The following is a 27,409-nucleotide window of genomic DNA, read 5'->3' as shown; positions in this document are numbered from 1 at the left end:
CTGCACGTAAATACTAGGCACTAGCCAAAGGGCATGAGAATCAATTCTGTAAATAGGCTGTCTTTCAAAACAAGTGTGCATATCCATCCACACATATAGCAATTTTCTAGGTGTTCACATAGAAACACGCAAAATTATAAAATAAATATTTTAGCATATCTATTGTAACCATGAATTGGTTATAATTCTTAAAATTACTTTTAATATTTTAATTTTGTGAAAACCCTCCTTGGTAACTGCACACTATGTAAATAACAAATATCAAGGAGCTGTTTAATGGTAACAAATGTCTGTCTTGTTTGTTACTTGCTGTGAGTCACATGTGGGTGATTTGGTATTTCATTTAAATCTTTTTTTTTTTTCATGTCACTAATTTTATGTTGAAACCAAAAAACAAACATCTATGAGAAGCATGAGGGATACTTGAGTCTACCCAGTTTGTTTTTAGGTCAATCTTCTGCCCCTACTAGAGTCTAGGATTTTTTTTTTTCCCATTTCTGATATTTTTATGCTCATGACTCATCTGTTCTAACACTTTTACATAAATAGATTTTGTCTCCTGGAGGCTATGAATTATGCCCCCTGCTTAAATTTTCCCAAGGGCCCCTGATTCAGTTTATCCTTTTCTTTACAGCTAATGGGATGGCTGAGTTTAAGGCAACATTCTATGGCTTTAACTTTAATTATAAAATGTATTTATGCCTGGGTACACATACAGAGAGTTGCCTTTAAGAAAAAAAAAAAGATTCTGAGGTTCCTTTAAGCTTTTCTGGAAGATCATTTAAATGGCTGTCATTTCTACTTTTTCAGCTTGTTCATCAAATTAGGAAAATATTTGAGTGAGAAAATTAAATCCTTATTTATGTTCATACTTTCAAAACTGCCCATAGGCAGCATTAAATAACTACATTTTTTTCTTGAATATATGCACATGGATATTTTTATCTTAAACTTTCTCTAGTTTAAAAAATTTTAAATTCATATTTATGTAGACAGGTTTCAATTTTATATACATCAAATCATATTAAAAAGATTAAAATAAAAACAGGGATAGCTGCATTTAGCAATGCCCATATTAGGAGCAACTCACACATGAAAATACCAAACATAAAAAGAACAATTTTCAAAATTCTTTTTACTTCTGTCACTTTAAGGTCACTGCTTCCACTGTGCCTATATCTAGGAGCTCTTGGAAAATAGTAATATCCCTTTTCTTGGCCTGTCTTGCAAATTCATTAATAGTTTAATTATTTCCCCCTTTTTTCTTAATCAAAGAAATACATGGTGTATACAGGTGGGCTTCCCTTTCTATCATCAGTCATAACTTAGTGTATACTACTTTATATATATATGTCATATATGTTAATTAATTTGATTTCCCTGGTGTATCACTGAAAGCACCTGCACATTCAGTCAAGCATTTAACTGTTCTATTTAGCAGCTCTCCCATGTATAGACCTGGAATAAGTTATCTGATTGCATATTATACTTATGACTATGTCATGTACAGATATGTATACATTTATATAAAGCCTATATGTGATAGATAATTAGCTGAAATCCAGAGTCAGCCTCCCAAGGTTTAAATCCTAATTCCACCAATTCTTAAACTTGCGAAATTGAGAAAGTTACTTAACTGCTTTGTACCTCAGTGTCCTCCTTGGTGAAGCTGGATGCTAATAGCACCTTACCTTCCTGTGTAGGAGGATTAGATGATTTCATACGAGAGAGACACCTAGAACGGGACCTGGCACACTGTTTGCACTCCATAAGTGTTTGGTTATTATTGTCCTCTTAACTCCTTAGTTTCTTCTGCTAAGTTTTCCAATTCTCCTAACCACATTAAGAAAACATCTCCTAACAACATTAAGAAACACAAACACAAATGACACTGGGCCATCACCATTTAAAAAAAACCCTCTAATATGCCATTTTAGAAACTTTGCCCTACTACCCGCCTACCTCTTTATTATTCTATTAATATACATCTTGAATTCTAGATAACAACAATTCTCATTTAATTCAGCTTTTCTGAATTAAATCTAAGCAATCTAATCTAATTCAATTCTAATTCTAATTCAGCTTTTCTTTCTCTTGCTGACTCTTGGTTCAGCTGAGTCAACATACCCCACATTGAAAAAAAATCATTAGCAACTGCACTTTCCCTACATACCCATCCCTGTTCCAGGCTTCACTCTAGACTCTGAGATGGAACAGCCTGATTAAAATGGATCATCTTTGAATCCTTCCTTTTCCTCATTTCTCATATGGAAAAGGTCAAAAATCTCTACCAAGTCTCCCCCTACCAAATATCTACCAAACCTTCCAGTTGGTTTCATCACCACTATCAAGATCCTAGACCAGGACCAGTCAAGGTCAAGACTACAGGAATCTCCTGAAGTTTCCCTCCATTTATCCAGGCTCATTTCCTGGATAACTCATTCTTCATGTCAGCAGAGTGAGCTTTCTGAAATGCTCCCTGTTACTCCATCGATTATAAGCTTTTAAAGGCTTTCTATTACTCTTGGAATAACTGTCAAAACTGTCAACAAAACTGACAGCACTATCAGGGCCTTTGGTCTTTCTATCTCACATCTTCATGGTCCTGCCAACTATTTTCTTCTGTTTCCCCCAAAATACAGACAACTCTCTATCCTCTGCCTCTGTTGGCAGCACTGTTGTTCACCCTCTCTATCACTGAATCCCATTTCACCCTGCCTATCTCCTAGCCATCTTTCCTCTCTTAAACAGTTTATGCTCTAGGCAGATTCTCCGGCTCATGTTGGGTGACATTGAAGCACCTTGTATTTCTTCTTTCAGATAATTTAATACTCCTCCAGATAAATTGTTTGTTCTTAAAAAACTGTTTCCTGATCTCACCACCACCCCCAACTCCACTCATTGATTTGTCAGTCTAAATTCTATTTCAGAAGTGAAAGTGAAAGTGTTAGTTGCTCAGACATGTCCAACTCTTTGTGAAGCCAGGAATCTCTGTCCATAGGATTATCTGGCAAGAATACTGGAGTGGATAGCCATTCCCTTCACCAGGGGATCTTCCTGACCCAGGGATTGAACCCGGGTCTCTCACATTGCAGGCAGATTCTTTACCTTCCGAGCCACCAGGGAATTGTGATTTTTACTTCAGTGCTCAATATATGGAAAAGTATCTGGCACAAAGGTGAATAAGAATAAATATCTGTTGTGTTGGGCATATCTGTCAGTCTCTCAGGTCTCTACGGAATGACAGTGTACAACTGCAAAATGTCATCCAGGAAAGTGTAAAGGAGATTCATCAAGCAAATATAAAATCTCAATACATGTCTGGAAGGAACCAAGTATGTCACCTGATGAAATAAAAAGGAAGGAATTGCATCCCAGTAGATACTGTGAGGGGCTACATCTGAGATGAGAGCATAGGTTCATTGGAACCCAGGAGAAAATTCCATCTCAGAGTCAGCTGATATTATAGAGTGATATAGAGGGTGGCATTAGCAGAACATACAAGAAATTAATGGATAAATCCTATTTTATCCCCAGAGCAGCAAGCCAAGCAGTGTTTCTGACCAATAAAAAAGCAAATATCTTTTCTATATATTAACTTTTAAACAGAACAGAAGCTCTGCTTTTAGGTTTCGCATTGTTACCCCAGGTTCATACATGGGGTCCACACATAAAAGCTGTCACAGCATCCTCTCACCCTAAATAGAACTTGACTATGGACTTAATTCCTCCCAAAGGACAGTTCCTCACTCACATTTCCTCCTATTTGAGTGCCTTATCAGGAAATAGAGAGCAGAGGAATTCCAGTGGACAATTGTGATCTTCAAACACAGGGACAGTTTGAAAAAGGAAATCAAAAATAAACCGAGGGCTTCCCCGGTGGCTCAGAGGTAAAGAATCCGCCTGCCCCTGCAGGAGACATGGGTTTTGTTCCTGGTCTGGGAAGATTCCACGTTCTGTGGAGCAGCTAAGCCCATGCGCCGCATCTGCTAAGACTGAACTCTAGAGCCCAGGAGCCACAGCCACTGGAGCCCGTGCACCTAGAGTCCACGCTCTGCCATAATGTAGCTGCCGCAATCAGAATCTGGAGAACCACACCTAGAGAGTAGCCCCTCGCTCCCACCATTTGCCACAACTAGAGAAAAGCCTGCGCCACAACAAAGACCAAGCACGCCAAAAATAAGCAAATCAAATTATCCAAAAAAAAAAAAAAAAAAGTGGTCTCAGGAGAATCGGAATAATGAAGGGAATGTAAGAAAATAGTTTAAAAATTTGTAGTGGACTTTATTACAGAGATAAAAGAAAAAACTGCTTATAAAGTAAGATTGAGATGTTTAAAAGGGGGATGAAAAGAGAACAAGAAAACTTTCCTAGAAGTTAAAATATATTACTGTTAAAGAATAGAAAGTCTATGATATAAATTGCAGGAAATGTCTCAAAATATATTACAAAAGAGAAGATGAGAAACATAAGAGAAAAAAAAATAGGGGCACAATCTAAAAGGTTCAACATGAAAGTTGCTCAATTGTGTTTGAGTCTTTGCAAACCCATGGACTATACAGTCGGAATTCTCCAGGCCAGAATATGAGAGTGGGTAGCCATTCCTTTTTCCAAGGCATCTTCCCAATCAAGAGATCAAACCCAGATTTTCTGCATTGCAGGCAGAGCCACCAGGGAAGCACAAGAACACTGAAGTGGGTAGCCTACCCCTTCTCCAAGGGATCTTTCTGACCCAGGAATTGCAGGGTCTCCAATGCAGGCAGATTATTTACCAGCTGAGCTACCAAGGAATCCTGGTTCAATACCAGGATTGAAAATGTATTGAAAAGGTTCAATACCTAACAATAAATACATAGAAAAGAATTAGAAATTATAAAAATTCATATAAAAACATGAAATGTAGTATTAAAGCACACCCAGAAAGTGACATATGTCTAAATTAATAAAATGTCTAGACCTAGATAGAGCCTTGTGAAGTTTTACAATGTTAAGGGAAAAAGAGATCCTAAAAGTTTCCAGAGAAAGAAAATATACAACGTACAAAGGAACAAAAATAAAACTAGAGTAACCAGGTCAAAATTAGCATAGTACAAATCAAATGTAAGGGGAAAAAACAAAAAAAAGAGGAACTTTGGATCCTCATTGGTGAAGACTGGATGGAGGACTTGAAAACATGAAGCCATACACATGCACTTAAATGCCAAACTGCTTTAAATGAGTCATTTTGCGGGGAACATTAAGTAATTTTAGTTACAAATATCCTGACAGGCTCTTTCTCAGTTCCCAAGAGTTTTTTCCACTCACCCATTTTCTACCTCATGTATTCTCTGAAGATGACTGGAATTACTGTGGGTCTCACATCAATAACCCTTTCCTACTGTGAAGAAGCTCTGGGTGTACTAGTCCATGAAAACATGAGCAAGCCTATACCATGCCCCCTTCAACTTATGGAAATCCAGTTAGCTCAGTGACAGATTCAGAGAGGAGCATGTAAAACGTCAGACACACAAAATTCAGGGGGAAAGTCTCCAGAGATTTCTTATGAAAAGCAGCCTGCCCTCAGGAGAGACACATAAAACAAGCGGTCACTCCCCTTCCCTGGTCAAAAGCCCACACGGATAGGAGGCCCAGTGTCTCTAGCCATCTAGCTAACCACCATGGGGATGAAGTCAACACGGAGATCACAGCCAGCAGCATCATGTTCGGTGAAAGAGACAAGAAAACCCCTTGAAGACACCCTACCTGCAGTGCTTAAGTAGTGGGTGTCAATCAATTTCTTTATTTTAAGGCAATTCGAGTTGAGTGCTCTCTAATTAGCAGCTGAGCTGCTGCACCTCCTGTTGTAGAAGTGGGGGAAGGTCTCTGTTCTATATGCTATCCTGTGGATCCTCGGGTCTCTACTGAGCTGTTTCTTCCCCCAGGCCATGAGCCTTCCTGTGCTGGTGTCTGTTAAGTCAGTCTGATTTGTCAGGCTTCAAGAGCCCTATACTGGAACTCTTACTCAAATTTCACAGCCTCGGTTGCACTCTCATTCTCTGCAGTCTACCTACCATTACTCCAGACTTTTTCAAAAAAAAGTTTGTCTTGACACTTCTTTACCTGTCTTCCAAAGTGTGTCAAAAATTCTTTATGACATGGGGGCCCCAGACAACTTGGAGTGATATTTCAGGTTCTTCCATCTACACATTTTTGTTACTGAGGCTACCCTACGGTTTCCATGCTATGTTGGAAAAAATAGTGAGAAAATTCAATATGTAAAAATTCAATGCACAAAGATACTATCAAGACTATTTATCTCCTCCTTTCTCCTTCTCTCTCTTTCATTTGACTTTTGCTCTTGCCTAAGCTTCTAAAATAAAAATATATCTATATTTCTAAATGATGAGACTGTAACTCTAAAATTTATTATTTTTACTATGTGCACATGTGCTCAGTCATGGTCGACTCTTTTTGACCCGTGGACAGTGGCCCACCAGACTCCTCTGCCAACGGAATTTTCCAGGCAAGAATCCTGAAGTGGGTTGCCATTTCCTACTCCAGGGTATCTTCCCAACCCAGGGCTCAAGCCTGCGTCTCCTGAATTAGCAGGCAGATTCTTTATCACTGTGTGACCTGGGAAGCACTATTTTTCACTATAGTTTAGACTTTAAGCTCTAATATATTTAAATCTTGTTCTGATTATGTAAATAAAAACTTCTGGAATTTAGGATAGGAAGTAATTTTTTTTTTCTTTTCAGCAAGTTTGGGCTTTCAAGATAATTTTCTTATCGTGGGTTGAAGAAGTGTAATATGAGACCCCCAAACTGAGCAAAGATCACTATTTTCTAGATTGAATTGCCCTCCCGTTGAATTGGATGCCACTGATTACCAAAGAATGGCAAGGTATTATCTAAGTAGAAATATATTAGTTAAATAACTCAAAAATATTATTATGTTGCATGAGCATCAGTTGTCTCATTAGCAACACTGGATGCTGAACAACAATCAGGAAACAATTTAATTTCTTAAAGTTTCAAATGATAAATTCTGTACCCAACAATCTGATAATCAATTGGAAGGTAGAATTTTAAAAATTCATATATTAAACATCAGAAACTTATGAGCCTTCTACCTTTTCATCAATGGTACTTGAAGATATATTTATCAAATTGCCACAGGAAATAAAAAAAGAAAAAGAATCCAGGAAAATGTAATTTAAAAACAGGAAGGTAATACGGGGAATCTTTGGTGATATAAAAATTAAAGGATAGTAGATCAAATCTCTAGTTACTAAAGGTGGGAGGTTAGGAGGAGGAACAACTGGATAAAGGTAATCAAAAGGTACAAATAAGAACACCTACAGATAGAGAGAGAATTTTAAAGGCAGCAAGAAGAAAAAAATAAGAGACAAGGAAACCACCATAAGGCCATCAGCAGATTTTTCAGCAGAAAATTTGCAGGCCAGAAAGGAGTAGCGAGATATTTAAAATACTGAAAGAAAAAGAAATCTATAACCTAGGATACTTTACGCTCAAGATTATCACTCAGAACTAAAGGAAAGATACAGAGTTTTCCAGACAAGCACAAACTTAAAAAGTGTATCACTACTAAACTGACTTTATAGAAATATTAAAGTGTGTCTTTAACTGAAAAATAAATAGCTATAAAAAAAATTAAAAGATGTAGGAAGGGAAAGATACCACTGGTAAAGGCAAATATATAGTAAAGACAATGGATCAATCACTTAAATAAGCTGGTATTAAGGTTAAAAGATAAGAGTAAAATCAACTATCACAACAATAAACAATTAAGGGTTAGACATGAGGATGCAAAATACAAAATTAAAATCACAAAACAGGACTTCCGTGGTGGTCCAGTGGTTAAGAATCCACGTGCCAAGGCAGCAAACACAGATTCAAATCCCTGGTCCAAGAAGATCCCACGTAACTCAGAGCAATTAAGAACATGCACGACAACGACTGAGTTTATGCACCACAACTACCGAGCTTGTGCACCGCAGTGAAGACCCAGTATGGGCAAAAATAAATAAATAAATAACAATTCTTAAATGTATGGCAAAAACAAAACATTTAGGGAGTAATAAAAGTATAGATCTCTTGATATGTGTTTGAACTTAAATTACTATAAGCTTAAAATAAGTAGATATAGATCAATATATATGTATTTCACGGTAACCACAAATTAAAAACCTATAATAGATATACAAAAATTAGAAGGAAAAACATAATACAAAAGAAAATCATCAAATCACAAGGGAAGAGACTTAAAAGAATAAAATAATAAAGAAAAACTACAAAACAACCAGTTCACAGTAATAAAATGGCAAGAAGTGCACATCTGTCAATAATCACTTTAAGAGTCAATGGGCTAAATGTTCCATTCAGTATAAGTAGGATGGCTGATTAAATTAAAAACAAACAAACAAGACCCATCTGATGTGCTACCTGTAAGACTCACATCAGAGCTAAAGACACACGCATACTGAAAATAGGGGTATAGAAAAGATACTCCATGCACATTGAAACAAAAAGAAACTGGGGTAGCAATACTCACAACTAACAAAGTAGACTTTGAAATAAAGCAATAAAAAACAAAAAGGAAATTATATAATGATAACTGGGTCAATACAAAAGGATATGCCATTCACAAACATATATGGACCTAATACAGGGGCATTCAAATACATAGAGAAATATTAACAGATATCAAGGGAGAAATTAAAACTGACAGTAATTAAAAAAAATTTATGGGACTTTAACACACCATATACATCAATGGATAGAATATCCATATAGAAAATCAATAGGCAAACAGTGGTATTAGATGCTGGACTTAGATATTTAAAAGACATTTCATCCAAAAATGCCAGAATACACATTTATTTCAAGTGCATGTGGAAAATTCTCCAGCACAAATCACATGGTAAACCATAAAAAAATTTCAACAAATTTAAGAAGACTGAAATTATATCAAGTATGTTTTCCAGCCATAGCAGCATAAAATTAGAAATCAATTACAGGATGAAAAATGGAAAAAATACAAACAAGTGCAAAAAAATAGGTAAATTAAAACATAAAGAGGAAAGAAGGGAATAATTCAAAACAAATGAATATAAAAACACAACATTCCAAAATCTATGGAACACAACATTCCAAAGTCTATGGTACACAGCAAAAGCTGTTCTAAGAGGTCTAAAATGGAAATTTATAGCAATAAAGATCAACTGTAGGAAATAAGAAAAACTCATATTCCTGCCATATAAAGGAATTAGAAAAAGAATAAGCAAAGCCAAAGTCAGCAGAACAAAGGAAATAATAAAGATCAGAGCAGAAATAAATAACAAAAAATAAATAAATAGAATAGGTCAATGAAGCCAAGAGCTGGTTTTATTTTCTTTGAAAAGATAAAACTGAAAAGTTTCTAGCCATGCTCATCAAGGAAAAAAAAAAGAGAGATGACCCAAAGAAACAAAACTGAAAATAAGAGGAGAGGTTACCACAGATATCACAGAAATACAAACAATTATATTACTATGAAATTATACTCCAACACATTAGACAACCTAGAAGAAATGGATAAATTAACAGAAAAATAAAATCTTCCCAGAGAGAACTGGGAAGAAATAGACAATCTGAAAGGACCAATGACTAACATTAAAATTAAATCAGTTAATTAAATCATTTAAATTTTTAAAAATCCCCCCACCCCCCCCTCCCCCAGCCCAAAACAAAAGTCCAGTCAGGCATAGACAGTTTCACAGGGGCATTCTACCAAACGTTTAAGGGAGAGTTAATACCTGTGCTTCACAAACTCTTGAAGAGGAGGGATGGTTTCAAATTCATTTTAGAAGGCCTGATAACAAAACCAGAAAGAGACAATATTAAGAAAAAAAAGAAAACTTCAGGCAATATCTCTAATGGATATAGATATAAAAGTCCTTAACAAAATATTGACAAATTAAACTCAACAGAACATTAAAAAGGATCATTGTTGTTATTGTTCAGTTGGTAAATCATGTCAGATTATTTGTGACCCTATGAATTTCAGCATGCCAGGTTTCCCTGTCCAACTCATGTCCATTGAGACAGCGATGCCATGCAACCATCTTGTCCTCTGTTGCCCCCTTCTCCTCTTGCCCTCAACCTTTCCCAGCATCAGGGTCTTTTCCAGTTGGTTGGCTCTTCGCATCAGGTGCCCAAAGTATTGGAGCTTCAGCTTCAGCATCACATTTTCCAGTAAATATTCAGGGTTAATTTCCTTTAGGACTGATAGGTTTGATCTCCTTATTGTCCAAGGGACTCTCAAGAGTCTTCTCCAGCAACACAAGTCAAATCAATTCTTCAGCACTCAGCCTTCTTTATGGTTGTAAACTCTCACATCCATACAGAACTACTGGAAAAACCTTAGCTTTGACTATATATACATTTGTTGGCAAAGTAATGTCTCTATTTCTTAATCTGCTGTCTAGGTTTGTCATAGCTTTTCTTCCAAAGGAACAGCTTCTTTTAATTTTGTGGTTGTCAAGGAATAAAATCTGTCGCTGTTTCCATTGTCTCCCCATCTATTTGTCATGAAGCAATAGGGCCAGATTCCATGATTTTCATTTTTTGAATGCTGAGTTTTAAGCCAGTTTTCTCACTCTCCTCTATCACCATCATCAAGAGGCTCTTTAGTTCTTCTTCCCTTTCTGCCATTAAAGTGGTTTCATCTGGATATCTGATATTATTGATATTTCTCCTGTCAATCTTGATTCCAGCTTGTGAGTCAACCAGCCTGGAATTTTGCATGATGTACTCTAGATATAAGTTAAATAAGCAGGGTGATTATACACACCCTTGACATACTCCTTTTTCAATTTTGAACCAGTTCATTGTTCCATGTCTACTTCTAAATATTGCTTCTTGACCTGCATACAGGTTTCTCAGGAGACAAGTAAGATGGTCTGGTATTCTCATCTCTTTAAGAATTTGTTGTGATCCACACAGTCAAGGCTTTAGCATGGTCAATGAAGCAGATGTGTTTTGACAGTTCCCTTGCTTTCTCTATGATCCAGTGGATGTTGGCAATTTGAACTCTGGTTCCTCTGCCTTTTCTAAATCCAGCTTGAACATCTGGAATTTCTTTGTTCATATACTGTTGAAGCCTAGCTTGAAGGATTTTGAGCATAATCTTGCTACCATGTGAAATGAGTATAATTGAATGATAGTTTGAACATTCTTTGGCATTGCCTTTCTTTGGGATTGGAATGAAAACTGATCTTTTCCAGTCCCTGTGGCCACTGCTGAGTTTTCCAAATTTGCTGGCATATTGAGTGCAGCACTTTAACAGCACCATCTTTTAGGATTTGAAATAACTCAGCTGGAATTCTATTGCCTCCACTAGTTTTGTTCCTAGTAATGCTTCCCCAAGGCCCACTTGACTTCACATTCCAGTATGTCTGGCTCTGTCTAGGTGAGTGACAACACCATTGTGCTTATCTGGGTCTTTAAGACCTTGTTTGTACATTTATGTGTATTCTTGCCACCTCTTCTTAATCTCTTGCCATTTATCTCCTTTATTTTGCTCATCTTTGCATCAGGTGGTCCCTTGGTATCTCCAATTTTCTTAAAGAGATCTCTAGTCTTCCCCATTCTATTGCTTTCCTCTATTTCTTTGCCTTGTTCACTTAAGAAGGACTTCTTATCTCTCCTTGTTATTCTCGGGAACTCTGCTTTCAGTTGGGTTTATTTTTTCCCTTTCTCCTTCACCTTTCCATTCTCTTCTTTGCACAGCTATTTGTAAGCCTCCTCAGACAACCACTTTGCCTTGTTGCATTTCTTTTCCTTGGGGGTGGTTTTGGTCACCACCTCCCATTCAACATTATGAACCTCTGTGCATAGTTCTTCAGCACTCTGTCTACCAGACCTAGTCCCTTGAATCTATGCAATGACACAGTGGGATTTATCCCAGAGATGCAAGAATGGTTCAATATCTGAAACTCAACAAAATAAAGAATAAAAATAAAATTATTGTGTCAATAGATACAGAAAAATATTTGAGAAAATTCAACATTCATCCATGATAAAAACTCTTAACAAATTTGATGTAGAGGGAACATATCTCAACATAATAAAGGACATGACAGGTTTATGATAAACTCACAAGTAATGTCATACTCAATGTTCAAAAACTATAAACTGTTCCTTTAGGATCAGGAACAAGACAGACAGGCTCACTCTGACCACTGTTATTCAACACTGTATTGGAAGTCCTAATCACAGGTAAATAAATAAAACAAAAGGCATCCATGTTAGAAGGGAAAAAGTAAAACTGTCACTATCTGCCAATGAAATGATACCATATACAGGAGACTCTAAGTTTACACCAAAAAGTTATCACAAAAAGTGAATTAATTAAAGTTGTAGAATACAAGATTCATACACAGAAATCTGTTTCATCTCTATACACTAATAATGAATTATCAGAAAGAGTAAGGAAGAAAATAAGCCTGTTCAAAATCACTTTTAAGAAAGTCAAATACCCACTAATAAATCTAATCCAGGAGGTCAAAAGACCTATCGTCTGAAAAAATATAAGCTACCAATGAAGGAAATTGAAGATAAAACATAAATGGAAAAATATCCCAGGTTCATGGATTAGAAGAATTAATACAATTGAAAAATTCATACCACTCATAAAAAATCTACAGATTTAATGAAATCCCTATCGAAATAACCATGACATTTTTTACAGACCTAGAACAATAATACTAATTGTTTGCAACCACAAAGACTTCAAATAGCCAAAGCAATCTTGAGAGGAAAACACACACACACAACTGGGGGTATCACATACCCTGATTTCAGACTATACTTGAAACCACACTAATCAAAACAGTAAGGTACTGGTACAAAAACAAACACATAGATCAAGAAAATAAAATAAAGAGCCTTAAAATAAACTCATACACATACTGTGAATTAATCTATAATACAAATGCCAGGAATATACAAAGGGGAAAAGACAGTCTCTCCAATAATTGGTGCAAAGAAAACTGGACAGCTGTATGTAAAAGAATTTCTTAAAGAGATGAGAATACCTCTATGCAAGTCAAGAAGCAACAATTAGAACCAGACATGGAACAATAGAATGGTTCAAAATTGGGAAAGGAGTACATTAAAACTATATATTGTCACTCTGCTTATTTAATTTATATGCAGAGTACATCATGTGAAATGCCAGGCTGGATGAAGCACAAGGTGCAGTCAAGATTGCCAGGAGAAATATCAATAACCTCAAATATGCTGATGACACCACCCTTATGGCAGAAAGTGAAGAGGAACAAAAGAGCCTCTTAATGGTGAAAAAGGAGAGTGAAAAAAACGGCTTAAAACTCAGCATTCAGAAAACTAAGATCATGACATCTGGTCCCAACACTTCACGGCAAGTAGATGAGGAAACAATGAAAACAATGATAGACTTTATTTTCTTGGGCTCCAAAATCACTGCCGATGGTGACTGCAGCCATAAAATTAAAAGATGCTTGCTCCTTGGAGAAAAGCTATGATCAACCTAGACAGCATATTAAAAAGCAGAGACATTACTTTGCTGACAATGTCGATATAATCAAAGCTATGGTTTTTCCAGTAGTTGTGTAAGGATGTGAGAGTTGGACCATAAAGAAGGCTGAGCCCGAAGAATTGATGTTTTCACACTATGGTGTTGGAGAAGACTCTTGAGAATTCCTTGGACTGCAAGGAGATCAAACCAGTCAATCCTTAAGGAAATCAACCCTGAATTTTCATTGGATGGGCTGATGATGAATCTCCAATACTTTGGCCACTGATATGAAGAGCTGAGTAATTGGAAAAGACCCTGATGTTGGAAAAGATAGAAGGCAGGAGAAGGGGATGACAGAAGATTAGAAGGTTAGATGGCATCACCAACTCAATGAATATGAATTTGAGAAAGTTATGGGAGATGGTGAAGCTACGGAAACCTGGAGTGCTACAGTCCACGGGGTCACAAAGAGTCTGAAACAACTGAGCAACTGAACAACAACAAATATGTAAAATAATGAAATGAGAACATTTTTTCACACCGTATCTCAAAGTAAACTCAAAACCTGTTAAAAAAATTAACGTAAAACTAGAAACTGTAAAATGCCTAGAAGAGGTCATAGGGAGAATACCCTCTGATTATAGGTCTTAGCAATAAATTCTTTTTGTAAATGTTTCCTCAGGCAAGGAAAACAAAACCAAAAAATAAACAAATGGGACACATCAAACTGAAAAGCTTTTGCAGTATGAAAGAAGTCATCAACAAAACAAAAAGGTAACCTATTGAATAGGAGTAGAAATTTTGCATTTACAACAACATGGATGGAACTGGAGGGTATTATGGCCAGTAAAGCATATGCAGTACATTTTCACTTAAATATGGAACCTGCAGAAATAAAACTAATGAACAAACATAACAAAACAGAAGCAGATACACAGAGAATAAACTAGTGGTTACCATGGGAGAGAGGGTTGACGGAAGATGAAAGTTAGGGAAAGGGGATTAGAGTTACAAACTACTGGGCATGAAATAAATGAGATATAATACTGTAATATGCCATATAGGGATATTACAGTATTAATAGTCAGTATTACAGGGATAGTCAGTAATTTATAAGGACTTTAGATGAAGCAGGGCTTCCCTGGTGGCTCAGAGGGTAAAGCGTCTCCTGCAATGTCGGGAGACCCGGATTTAATCCCTGGGTCAGGAAGATCCCCTGGAGAAGGAAATGGCAACCCACTCTAGTACCCTTGTCTGGAGAAGCCCATGGACAGAGAAGCCTGGTGGGCTACAGTCCATGGGGTCGCGAAGAGTCAGACACGACTGAGCGACTTCACTTTCACTTTCATTAGATGAAGCATAATCTATAAAATGACTCTGCAACCCCATGGACTATGCAGTCTATGAAATTCTCCAGGCCAGAATACTGGAGTGGGTAGCTGTTTCCATCTCCAAGGGATCTTCCCAACCCAGGGATTGAACCCAGGTCTCCCGCATTGGAGGCAGATTCTTTACCAGCTGAGACACCAGGGAAGCCCAAGAATAGTGGAGTGAGTAGCCTATAACTTCTCCAGCGGATCTTCCCAAGCCAGGAATCAAACCAGGCTCTCCTGCATTGAAGGCGGATTCTTTACCAATTGAGCTACCCGGTAAGCCTGAAGCATAATCTATAAAACTATCAAGTCACTATACTGTACACCTGAAAACTATATAATGTAATGGAAATATACTTCAATTTTTTAAAATTTCAGATGTATATTTCCTATTCATTAGTCCTATATCTAATCTGCTTCTTAATGCCTCCATTTAATTCCTTTCAATTGTTTAACTATAATTTTCATTTTAAAATTGCATTTTTGTTGATTGCTTACTTTTATGATTTCATCCTTTATTAACTATTTCATCTGATATCTGATGTCTTTGTGAACCTGAATCTGTTAATTGTTTCTGCTGACTCTCTTTCATGGTGGCTTGTCTCCCCCTGTGCCTGATGCTTCTTGTGAGTTCTCTGAGCTTAAAAATCTGTGGAAATCTTAAAAGTCTTCAGTAGGATGTTTCTGTTTCTTCTCCATATAGCCGGAGAGGGTGGGTACCACAAACTTGGCATAACCTCTGTTGCCCTCTGAAGCAGACATGGTAGTACCAGGCTCATATTTACCACCAAAGTGGGCTCAAAGCACTCATCTGAATGCCAGTGGTTCTTTGAACATCTGCCTGAAAGTATCCCTGCCTTTCATCTCCTAGGGCATACTTTTTGAGGTTTGGATCTGTACACTTTGGTTTGTTTGTTTTAGAAGATAATGGTAGAGGATGGTCCTTGAGGGGACACACAAACAAAAAAGGTATGATTTATGCAAAGTCTAGTTGTTCTATAGCAAAAGATTGCTCCAGAATTTCTAGTCTATCATATTGCCACAAGCAAATATTTATTCAACTCAATCCTTAAATTATGTTCTGCTTTTCACATCCTAGAAGTACTGTCCCTTGTACACACTGTATCATCCTTCTGGATGGAGTTCTGCCCCTTCTCCTTACTACCACCAACTCAAAACCAGAAACAAGAAGTAAGATTTTATATAATAAGGCAAGATCATTAACAATCTAATATGTAGTACTGTATAACCTCACCTCTCTCTTTCACCTTGAACTATGTTCTTTTTACCTGGCTTTCTATATCTACAAATAACCCTATTCTTTCTATTGCAAGTCAAATAGCTTCTCTTTTTCCAATCACATACAGAAGTCTACATCTTTCTGACAAAAAAGTTCCATATGTGCATGATGTTATACTAAGACAGTTTCCCGGCCAAAAGAGATTTTCTCATTCCCCCTTTTTCCCTTTCTTCTCCCTCTTAACCTGCAGATAATATATGTGTAGTCACACATGAGAGGCAAGTGTACTGTTATATTTTACTAAGTGGCAAGAAATAATTCTTAGTTTTAAAAGTCGATCATAGAGGAAACCAGTCAAAGATTATCCTTAAGATCACTTTCATCTTTCAATGGCTATGATTTATGAAATGGAAACTTCCCTGAGGTTAAGAGGCAAATCACTTCATATATTTGCCATTAAAAAGAAAAATAACTATCTTGTAGACTTTGAATTTCTTTTTATAAGTGTATTAACCAAATAATATATGATGAAAGAATAAATAGAACCAAACAAATCTGAAGAAGAGACTCCAGCGCCATCTGGGAAATCAAGCAGGTGCTCAAGTCATCTCATGTAGTGGAGAAAAGGAATAGATTACACGCCAAAGGTTCAGGGATTTACAAAGTAAAAGTTTTAAGTTTACATCAAGTACCTTTTCTATTACTTCCTCTTCAAACACTAATAATTTGGGCATATGTACTCAGACACTTGGCCATGTCCCACTCTTTGCAACCCCCATGGACCATAGCCTGCCAGGCTCCTCTGTCCATGGGATTTCCCAGGCAAGAATACTGGAGAAGGTTGCCATTTCCTTCTCCAGGGGATCTTTCAGACCAGGGATCCAACTTGCATCTCTTACATCTCCTGCATTGACAGGCAGATTCTTTAGCACTAATGTCCCCTGGGAAGCCCATAATTTGGGCATAGCCTCCTCCTAAATAAACCACACCTTTCCAAGTATGATCATATTCCTCTTTTAAAGATGTAAAATTCTTGGAACTCAACTTTGGAGTTCCTTCTATTAATGTTACAATACAATGCAATGTTACTTTGTGTCAGAAGTTAATATAAAATCTTAATGGGTAACAACCAACTTTTTAAAAAGGCCTTGCTATCGGCCAGTGAGGCATGAATTATCACAACAAATAGAGAACATAGAAGAACTGGTATAGCTGTAAAAGACAACTGTGTGAATAATGTGCATGATTAAAGCCAATATATTTTCCTAGACCTCTTACAGTATTGTTTTCGCTAAAAGCATAAAAACAAACTTATTAAGATTATGTATGTGTTACAAAGCCTGGCAACTTTTAGGGTATGGTTTATGGATATAGTGATGATAGGAAGACATCAGTAAGATTCAGCAGCTCTAAGACAAATGGTTTTATGTCACAGGGCGTGAGAGAGGAGAGATTAGTCACAAGAGTTGCAGAGTTCAGTCTATACATAACTTCCAGGAAAGTCAACATATGTGCCTTCATTTCTTTTGTGTGTGCAATAATTTGAGGTTGCAAATCATTTGCACCAAAATTGCTTCACTGAATAAATCCAAGTTAGTAGTTTTTGTCTTCCTTCACTCTTTGTGTGATAGTAATGAGCTCTGAGACTTTCACTTGAACCTGAATTTAGGGGGTGTATGTGTATGTGTATGTGTGTGTGTGTAAAAGACACAGTTGCTTCAGTTATGTGTGTGTGTTGCTCAGTTGCTTCAGTTATGTCCAAGTCTTTGCGACCCCATGGACTGCAGCCTGCCAGTCTCCTTTGTCCATGAGATTTTGCAGGCAAGAATACCAGAATAGGTTGCCATGCCTTTCTCCAGGGGATCTTCCTGACCCAGGGATTGAACCAGCTTCTCCTACAGGCAGATTTTTTACCCACTGAGCCACCTGGGAAGCCTCGATCTTAGCTAATACATATCAAGCTAACTTTTGTGAATTATAACTAAACATACTAGGAAGTCAGGTTACTGAAAATAATTGTATTACAAAAGGACATGTTATTGTAATGCTGCTATTGACTCCTAACTCACTATTTCTCAGACTTTCATGCTTGACATCTTTATAGTTTTGTTGTACCTTCAGTTTATACTATCACTTACTTAGCATTTTTCTTTGTAGCACATAACTTTTTAACATATCCTTCTATTTCTCATGAAATTAAGATTTGGATGTATTAACATTTGTCTAATGTCATAAAATAAGTAAATAGTAATTAAAAGTAAAAAAGAAGATTGCTCATATGCCTGCTCCTAATATTTTCACATTCTACCGCTTGTATGTTGATCTTACTTTGCAAAATGCTATTTTAACTATGTTTATGTTGTAACTATGTACGTTTGTAACTATGGTTTTGTATGTTTTTATACATTTTCAATACTATATTTTCTCTTAAAAAATTATGTGTTTATCACTTATTAAATAGAGGTCATGAATGAACGTAAAAATATAGTAAAAGAGAAGGATCAAAAACATTTTTTCTACCCAGGCGACACCAAAGAATCTGCCTGCCAGTGCAGGAGATGTGGCTTCAACCCCTGGGTCAGGCAAGATCCCCTGGAAGAGGAAATGGTAACCAACTTCACTACTCTTGCCTGGAGAATCCCACGAACTGAAGAACCTGGCTGGCTACAGTCTAGAGTCGCAAAAAGTCAGACATGAAGGAGCAACTGAAAACACAGCATACATATAGTTACATAGAAATATCTGTCCAAGATTTATGAGATATACAATAAAATAAGAAATAAGAATAAAATGATAAAATAATAAAAATGAAATGACAATACTTTTTTTTCATGAGGCTTACATTGACTATTTGATGCTGTACAACTTTCAGACTGATAAAGTATGTGTCCTTTCCACTTTAGATTTAGAATGCATCTATTCACATATTTTGCACTGAAGATACAGTTTCAAGTTCAGTGTATTCTTAAAGAAAAATGGAACTAAGTTCCATTAATGGATAAATCAAAAGATAAAAGACCACAATATAAACATCTATGACATGAAAAATTTGGAGAGCCTTCTTTATTGACCACAATATTTTGCTAACAAAGCTGAGTAAACTTCATAAATTCATTGTGTTTCAAAAACATATAAACATACCAGGAAGAAAAACTATGTGTACATATTACAGATTGCCCTAGTGTTGTAGCAGTCAGATTATTTAATGGTTTAAGCAAAGAATACCTATGAATGTTTCAAAAGATAGGCAAAAGAGGAATGCTAAAATCATCAATTATAGGAAATAGTTATTTAAAAATGTACTTTAAAAAATTATACTTAAAATAGTTGTATCAATTGTAGTTAAGCAGTATAAACATATAGCAATGAGATTAATGTATTATAAAACAACATGCTATACTGTTTCACAATTGGCTGGACTTTCCTACAATAAAATCTTTCAATGAAATTTTCAAAAAATAAAAAAAAAATGATTAATCCAATTTGTTTATTTAAATTAAAATGTATGTTATATTTCATCATGGCAAAATTAGAATAATATTATAATTATCTTTCAAAAGAAACTAAGCTACAGAGAAATAATGAAGATAAAACACTGGCATGCAACAAAAGAGGAAGAATGAAAGATGTCAACAAGTAATTTTATAAATGATAAAATATTATACTGCAAAATTAGCCCAATCTCAAATATTGTATACAGTTTAAAAATAAAAACCCTCTTATCTAGAAATACAATTAATGGTATTAGGTATTACTCCTATTTCAGTCATTATATCTTGTTCATTTTTGTAGGCCATTGTCACTTAATCTTTTTTTTAATGTAGAAAGGCTATTGATACTTCATATTTCCAGTCTGTTAATTTAAAGAGGTTAGAAGTCACCACTCCATGTTAACAAAAAAATAAAAAGTTAAACAAATTAAAAAAAAAAAAAAACCTCTTCTTAGACACATCAGAGAAGTGAGGTTGCAAGCCCAAAGGCTGCCTCAAAAATTGGACAGACAAATAGCTACTGAGAACCAGAACTTAGCAAAGCAGAAAGCTACTAGCAGAAACCTCCATGGGAACCAATCCAGGGTATGAAAATCTAACTTGTAACTGAAAAATTGCTGGAGATTCAGTGTAGACAATTCTGCAAGTTAAAAGTTCCAAGGCGACATAGTCATAGAAATCACACACTTGGGAGTTTTACTTCTAGGAAGCTCTACTAGGTTTTCAGTGGCTATCAGAGAAAAATCCCCTTATTCTTCTAGCAGGAGGAGGGGGATATTAACCATTTTGAAATATACAATAGCATTCTGCTCTTCTTAACATGGCCTGACCTTACGAGAAACTATTTTATCAATAAATAACCCAATGGGTTTTACAAAATCTACCCTACCCAGGGAAAGGGAAATACCTAACTCCAGCCTACTCTAGCCATTTTGTTCTACCTACAGGGGCAATAATCAACTGAGAGGCACTGGTGAAATCCACAGCCCAGGGATACCGGCTCAACAAAAGACTGAGACTTAATCTTGGTACTATAGCTGATTCAGCCACCCCCTTACTACCACATAACTAAAGATCTATTACCGTAGTCCCTTTAACCTAGCATATCATGTTCACATGTCCACAGAAAATTACAAAGCAAACTAAAAGGCAAAAAAGCATAAAGAAAGTGAGTAAACATCAGAATCACAGTCAGAACAATAGAAGTACTGCCTTTAAACTATGATTAATATGGTAAAGTTTTTAATGAGGAAAATAGACTAACTGCAAGAGTAGACAAGGCAGATAATATAAGCAGAGAGTTAGGTAGGAAGTTAGGCATGAGTAATGAGAGGTGGCCTAGCTGAAAAGGATGCAAGCTGATCTTTAAACCCCGCCCCAGACACACCCAGGTGAGTGAGCACACAGCTATGCTTCAAAAATAACCACAGAGACTTTTCCAACTCCTGCACATGCCCCCTAGGCACACAGTGGATACAGAGTAAACACAGGGGCATCTTTGACTCTGACACATGTGCCCTTAATGCACAACTATGACTTCAAGTAACCCTAGACAGCTAGGAGCCCCTTAAGGGTTCATAAATATTCTATACATACATATACTTGATTATAACAGACTGAGTTACAGGAAAGACATGCAGTACAGCCTGTTGTCAATCAAAACTCTCAGTCCATGCCCACCCAGGTGAATATGTGAAAGCCCTATTTTGATGTGCCCAGGTACACCTCCTTCCGGATTGGCCTTGAGCATACCCCCATCTGCATTTTGCACAGGGCAGAACCAAGAGAAGGAGACAGGAAAAGGGAAAGTCAAGAGGAAACGTGGCCGCACATTCAGGGCCAGCCTGCTCCCAAGTTTCAGGAGTGTACTATCCTCTGTATGTTCAATAAAAGATCTGTCTGCTTGAGCTGTAACTGAGCTGTAACCAGTCTTTTGTTTCAAACCCTTGTACAGTGAGACAGGACTTGAGAAACCCTGCCTAAGCCGCAATTAGTCTGTTGTTCCAAATCTTTGCTACCTTGAGAAAAGAAATGAGGGAGAGAAAATAAACCAACCTAACACCAAGAAAGAATAAAAAGGAAATCCTAGATATAAAATTGCGTATGAGAAATGAGAATGCCTTTGATGGGCACATAAGTAGACTGGACATGGCTGAAAAAAGGATCTGTGAGCTAAGGATGTGACGATAAAAACATCCCAAACTATTCTTTAATTAGAAAAAAAATACTAAAATGTACAGAATATACATGAATTGTGGGACAATGGCAAGACATATAACATCTGATTTATGTTAATATCAGGAGAAGAAAGGAAAAGAAATAGTCAAAGAAATAATGATTGAGAATTACCCCAACTTAATGTCAGATATCACACCTCTTTTGGAGGAAACTTGGTGCACCAAGCAGGACAATACAAAAACATAAAAGAAAAAATTAGTCCTAGGCATAGCATATTCAAACTGTTAGGTAGTTAGAAAAGGAAAAAGGAGTCCAAAATGGCAGTGGCTAAAAGACAAGGAAGGGAAAAGCCCGCAAAAATAGGACAAAGGAAGGTCAAAGGAAAGTCCGAGGACCAGAGTGAAGACCTCAGGTAGAACAATCCGCACTCCTGGCTAGCCCAGTTTATAGAGGGCAGGGCCACGGGGAGGAAAAGCGTATAAAAAGAGGAGCCAAAGGGCCAGGTCTCTCTCTCTCTCTCTTCCCCCCCATGCATGCTCGCACGCTCCCCCACTTTCTTCTCTTCACGTCTTTGGGTTGGCATGCCCTCATGCCTCGAGGATGGATTTTCCTGCTATTTTCTAAATAAAATAGAGCTGTAACATGGAGCTGTAACACTGATCTGTCTAAGACCTACAACATGGTCTGTTTGAGACCTGAGAGCTATATAACACGATCTGTCCATGACCCAAGAGCTGTGACGCACTGAGGACTTTAATGTCCGTCACTTCAAGTCTTTGTTGTGATGAGACAGAGCCGAGAATACACTCGCCTGACATAACTCTACATATTCAAAGATAAAGAAAAAAATCCTGAAAGGAGCCAAAGAGGAAATAAATTCTTAGCTATAGAGGAGCAAAGATAAATTACATCTGACTTCTCAGAAACTACGCAAGCAAAGTAAGTAAACTGAAATATTTTAAGTGTTAAGAGAGGCTAAAAAAACCTCAACCTAGAATGTATGCCCTCTGAAACTGTCCTTCAAAAGTGAAGGAGACTTTCTCAGACAAACAAAAATTGAGGGAACTTGTTGTTAGTAAACCTGTTTTAGAAGAAATGTTAAATGAAGTTCTTCAGCAAGATCTACATAAAGAAAAAAAGAGCAGGAAGAAGATATAAGTAAAGCAAAAACTTTTTACTTTTCTTATCCATAATTAATAAGCAACAGTTTCTTCAAAATTATAATTGAAACAATAATGTATGCTTATGTATAAATATGCATATGAATGCTTATGCATAAGTGAAATAAATGACAGTAATGATACAAGAAACAGGAGAGAAAAGCTAGTAACTGTTGTCGCTATAAGGTTTTTGCACTGCCCATGAAACAGTGCAGCATTATTTGAAAATGGACTTGGATTAGTTGTAAGTATACATCCCAAATTCTTGAACAATCACTAAAAAAGTAAAAATATATAAAATTAAAGAAAGAAAGTAAAATTGGTATGCTAAGGAGAGAAATTATAATCATATAGAATGCTCATTTAAAACCATAAAAGTCAGAAAAGTTGTAAAGCAAGAAACTGGAGCAAAGAACAGAGGCAACACAGAGAAAACAGTAACAAATAGGACAGATATTAATCCAATTATATCAATAAATACATTAAACATAAACAACCTAAAACACCAACTTATAAAAGAGATTGTCAAAGAGGATTTCCTCCCTCAAAAAAAGGAAAGACCTAACTGTATGTTGCCTGGAAGAAACCCACTTTAAGTTAAAAGTAATGGAATGGAGAAAGATATACCACATGAACCCTAATTCAGATAAAGGAGAAGCAGCTATATTAATTTCAGATAGAGCAGTCTTCAGAGTAATGAAAGTTATCAGGGATAAAGAGAAACTACGTAATGATAAAAATGTCAATATTAAAAAATGCAATAACCCTTAATAAGTATGTGCCACTACACACCTATTAGAATGGTCAAAATCCAAAACACTGATGCCAAATACTGGTAAGTATACGAAACAACAGGAACTCTCATTCACTGCTGGTTTAAATGCAAAATGGTGCAACCACTTTGGAAAACAATCTGGAAGTTTCTTATAAACCTAAGTATACTCTTATCATATAATCCAGAAATCATGCTCCTTGGTATTCACCCCAAAAAGCTGAAAATTATGTTTATAGGAGACTTATTCATAATTGATAAAATTTGGAAGCAACCAAGATGCACTTAGTAGGCAACTGAATAAGTAAACTGTAGGACATCCAGACAGTGAAATATTACTCAGTGCTAAAAAGAAATGAAGTATCTAACCATGAAAGGAAATGGAGGAAATTTAAATGCATAAACTATATGAAAGAAGCCAATTTGAGAAGGTTACACCCTGTATAATTCCAACCATATGGTGTTCTGGAAAGGGAAAACTATGGAAACAGTAAGAAGTTCGGTAGCTGCAAGAGTCTGGAGGGAGGGAGGGATGAATAGGCAGATCACAGAGGAATTTTAAGTGAGAAAAACTATTCTGTATGATGTCAAAGCAGTGGTTATATGTCATTATACATTTGTCAAAAACCCACAGAATGTAAAAACCAAGAGTGAAACCCAATATAAAGTACAGATTTGGGGTGATAATGATGTGTCTGTATAGGTTCACTGATCGTAACAAATGTACCACTGTAGTGTGGAATGTCAAATGTTGGGGACGTTCTTAGGGTACGGAAGTGGGAGTATATAGGAACTCTGTGTTTTCAGCTCAGTTTTGCTAATGAATCTAAAAATTCTCTAAAGATAAAGTTCATTAAAGCTTTTTAAAGATTATTTCCAATGCTATGCAAATTAAGGAGGTCGTGCCAATGTGCATCGTATTCTTTAATAAAGTTAGGCAGTGAGGAAAATGAGTGATTTGTCAAGGCAAAATTAAACTACAGTTGGTAAACAACAGCATTTTCCAAGGTTGTCTTCAAAGGAAATTTTCCTTTCGGAAATAATTTTGAGAAATTCTGTCCATTATGGTCTCTCTTGGAAAGCAACAATGCATAGTTGCTAATAAGCCCTAAAGTAAAGAAAGTTACTTAATGCCATTACTTAATGTGTTGCTTATTTGTGCAGCAAACCCTCATCTGGCATTACTTTTTCAGGAGAACTCTTCTAGACATTTTTTAACTCTTCATTAAACTTCTCATAAGAATGAACACAAAAGACTTGATGGAATCATTATTATTCCCAGTTTACAAGAGATTAAGTATCACAAAGTTATCCAAGTTGGCAGCTAGTAAACTGTAGAGCTGGGATTCAAATAAACACACGTAAGCATGGAGCCACATTCTAATAAAGAACTATGAAAATGAGATGGAATTAGTACTCTTCGAGATCTAATGGTACGTCACATTTTATTTTTCAAAATGTTTCCTTTGGATTTTCTCATTTGGAAAATCACAGGGATATGTATCACAGAGATATCTTATAAATATTAAATTGATTTTTATAAGATTTCAGAACAAAGACGTGATAAAGTTGACATTTTACTCTTAGTTTTCTGAATTCTGAAAGTCTGTTCTTTTTGCAGGATACTCTGCTAGGAAAAACAGGATTTTCTGCTATGCAATGACAGGCAAGGGGGAAGGTGAGGGAATGATGGGCTTTAAAACTGGAAAGGGATTTGAAGGCCAGTTGTAAAAATTGTAAGAAATCTTACTTTCAGGCTAAGGTGCTTGAACATGATTGAATAGAAGAAAATGGTGATTTAACGAGAGGGTTTTTTCCCACTTGCCAGAGGACTATCTAAGCTGTTCTCTATAAATGTGAATCTACTTAACATAAAAAATGTTTGGAATAAAAAAATGAATGAAAGTCGAAAGAACTACAAAATTATTAAATTAGTGTTGTAGTTTAAAATGAAATGTCTGATCAAAATAACCAACACTTTATGCCCTTTAATTATAGGGAAAAAGTTTTATGTATATAACATTAGAGTCAAAAGTAAACACATTTACATAAAAATTGAGTCATTTTCTATTTGCCATTTTTATACATCTCTATTATCCTATTTTATCTATAGGCAAAGTGAAATTCATTCTTTGCTTATCTTCAGAAAGGGAATACTAATTGCTCCTTTGGACCGGAGAGATCACTGCTACCCTCCTGCACACAATAGGGGAAGCATGTGCTGTAAATCTACAAGGACCTATTTGCTAATGATATGTCCTTTATCTGCACTTTACAATAAGGAGTCATTTTTCTTAAGAAGTATTTGGGTTCCTTTCAGATTCTTTTAAAGCCAACAAATACAAAAGAACAAGTCTTGACACAAATATATGGTGCTGTTTTCACATGATTAGGTCAACTTGACAAAGGCTCAGCACCAAAATGAACTCCAAACCATGTTGTTCACAAGGACATATAAGCACAGCTTCGATAGATTTTTTTAAGGTTATGACAAGCACATGATGCAAGAATCCCTCTTAAAAAAAAAAAAATTGAGAAATGGAAAATCAATCATGACCATGAAATATATACGCCTATATTTTTTAATGTGATTTTTAAAATACTGGATAACCAACTCAAAACAGCTACATGTGTTCTTATCTTTGGGGAGGAGTTGAGTCTTAGAGAAAATGATCTCATGGGCCTACGTACTCTCTGCGTACCTGCAAAGCCCTAGGACTGTTTTCAGGACAGCTGTGGCGTAGACTGGATCAAGGCCCTTCAAGGATCCCTTTCCTGACCTGAGGGTAGAGTGTGCATCTAGAATGCTGTTTCTGCCAGCACTGTTGGTTTATGAAGCTGCAGGCTGCATGCAGTTTTTATTTGCATTTCCATTCTCTTGCTCTCAGTGTTTTTGGAATCAGTTGAAGTTGAAACATCTTGGAAGAAAAGTTTGGTTTTTTGAATCCCCTGGTTTCAATTATTTTTAAATCTGATGCACAAACACTGCTTTTAAAGATATGTGACTAAAGTGCCAAATAAGGATCTTTTGATTTTTTGAAATACATGTGGTTGAAATTTGAGACCTGGCTGCTGCCAAGCTGCAGTTCAGGGAATAGAATACTGGCGCAAGAAAATGAACTGTTGTTCTGGGGATAATGTTAGAAGGAACTGTCCTACAGAAGGAAAATGTAAATTTTCATGATTTAGCTTATACTTGTGGTACAATTCTATAATCCTTTGTTAAACATGTTAAAGTTGAAATGCTGACGTGTCCTGTTGTTTATTCAGGTTCTCAGCTGCAAGTTTCTCATATACATAAGTCAGGCTTTCCTGAATTTTTATCATGATCACTTATAAAGATACATTCACAAAATACCATGACATTTTCAAACTAATGCAAACAGGTCCTTTTTTTTTTTTTTTTAAGCATAACCTGAAGGTAATAGGCATTGATTTCTCAAAGAGAAAAGTTATAGTACTTTACAGTAGTAGTAGAGACTCCTCTCGTAAAATTGGGACTCTGGTAAAAATCATTTAAGCTAAAACGTGATTCAGGGAGAAAGCATCAAAGTATAATTTACCTATTTGTGAAAGGTACTCTAAGTGGGTGCCTCCAATAAATGTATTAGAGAATACATGGTATGAGTCACTATAATTCATCATCTAGTATTTTA

The sequence above is a fragment of the Capricornis sumatraensis genome, chromosome 17, assembly GCF_032405125.1.
Source record: "Capricornis sumatraensis isolate serow.1 chromosome 17, serow.2, whole genome shotgun sequence".
In the NCBI taxonomy this organism is placed as follows: Eukaryota; Metazoa; Chordata; class Mammalia; order Artiodactyla; family Bovidae; genus Capricornis; species Capricornis sumatraensis.
The sequence above is the reverse complement of the archived record's forward strand: the minus strand, read 5'-3'. Positions refer to the sequence as shown.